Here is a 1,845-nt window from a genome sequence, read left to right on the forward strand (position 1 = left end):
CTTCGATTTAGAGGGCAATTAGCAATCAGGTGTCCTATTTGATTACATCTGAAACAACTCCTGTGTTCAACTTTCATCTCAACAGTTGTTTCTGATGTTGAGGTAGCATTACTGCCCGTTTGTCTAACATATGGTGGGACATACGGGTTTAGAGGAGACTTCTTTTCAGTAGGTTTATACTCCTCCCCACGTCTTAGTAACACTACCTTTTCTTTTGTGTCACTAGATTCGGATGTCTGGTCCGAATTTGATGAGACAGAACTTGGAACATAAATCTTAACACTCGAGACAGGCTTAGTCGTATCTTTTTCACTCAATTCAGGTTTTTTAATTGAAACTTTGACAGGAACTGTCTGACTAATCTCAACATCAACAGATTTCTGATTACTAGGATCATATGTATAGTTATGATTATAAGGTGGTGGAACTTCATAATATCCAATTCCTCCCCTTCTAACTGGGGAACGTTGATCACTTACGAGGTGATCAAGTATTGCAGAGGAATTTCAATGAAAGACAACGAGTTATGAGTTGATCATGGAAGAAATTCGTTGGCATCGGTCTAAGGGGGAGATTGTTGGGACTTATATTTTAGACCGACGCATCGAATTAATCTTTGGGTGAAAAATATATTATTTGGTCTCAACCAAGGGTAGATGGCTTGAAGACCAAGTCATGCTAGGCTAGTATAAATAGATGTTTTTATTCATTTGTCTAGGATGAGTGACTGTATTGTGTATATGTGAGATTTAGGGTTTATCCCTTTGAGAGAGTCTCTGCCGCCAGGATGAGCTCTCCTGGTGGCGGCTGAGATATTTCTTAATTGATTGTATGTATGAATGTATGTATGAGTGTTTCATCTTAATGAGAATCATTCGGCTAATATTTCATACTACCATTTCTATCTTGTTTGTGTTTTGATTACAATTGTTCATCCTACTTTATTGTTGATTGTTAATCAAATCAGCTCTTTCCCAATACACCTCATCCGTCCAACTGATATCATCATTCAAGAGTGAATCTGAGTGAGACTCGATCCTAACCCTAGATCCGAGCTCCACACCTTTGATTGGTATTGACTATTATTCACGCTTCCGCACCGGGGCTCGGAACTCACAATCTTCACGCGCTTGCAGGAGAGAGTCGTACGCGACTTGCATATCAGCAGCCCTTTTCTCCTTGAGCTCCGCCCTCTCTTTATGCAGCTTAGATTCCACCACAAGATCTTGAATAGCAGTACCTTGGCGGGTTACTTGGGTCTTTAAAGCTGAATTTGCATCAAGAGCCTTGGCCAAGTCTTCTTTATTCTTCTGAGCCTCGTCCAGAGCAGCTTGAAGGACGGTGTTTTGCTTACTACAGGACTCTCTCCGTTGACGAGCTGCAACAGCATGCCTGTCTTTCTCAGCCTTCAGAGCGATTTCGGAATCGGATAATTTCCATTTAGCAGTGTTAGCCGCAAGATGATACTCATAAGCTTGCTTCCTGGCCTCTTCCGCAGCCCGAGACATCTCACCCATGGACCTCCACTCCCGTAAAAGTTCTTGCCTGCTAGCCATGGTGTTGGCTAGGGAAGAAGAGAAATCCATCTGAAGATCATGACAGGAACGACCACGTTGAAAGATCCGTTCCTCCGGAGGAACACATTAGCTAACAAAAGAAGCACAAGTGTTCGGATATGTGAAAAGGGATCCTTTTGCGATATTTCAATGAGGAATATAGAAGTGGTCATCCTCCTCTGGATTAGGTACCCCATAATAGTCAGAACATGATTGGGGGCGTACCGAGGAGGAGAAAGAAAAGTGAGGTGGAGGAGGAAGAGGTGATGATTGACGCATCGCCAGTCCT

This window comes from Bidens hawaiensis, unplaced genomic scaffold (assembly GCF_021521415.1).
Source record: "Bidens hawaiensis isolate Kalapana, Puna unplaced genomic scaffold, B.hawaiensis_p1.1 tig00023614_1, whole genome shotgun sequence".
In the NCBI taxonomy this organism is placed as follows: Eukaryota; Viridiplantae; Streptophyta; class Magnoliopsida; order Asterales; family Asteraceae; genus Bidens; species Bidens hawaiensis.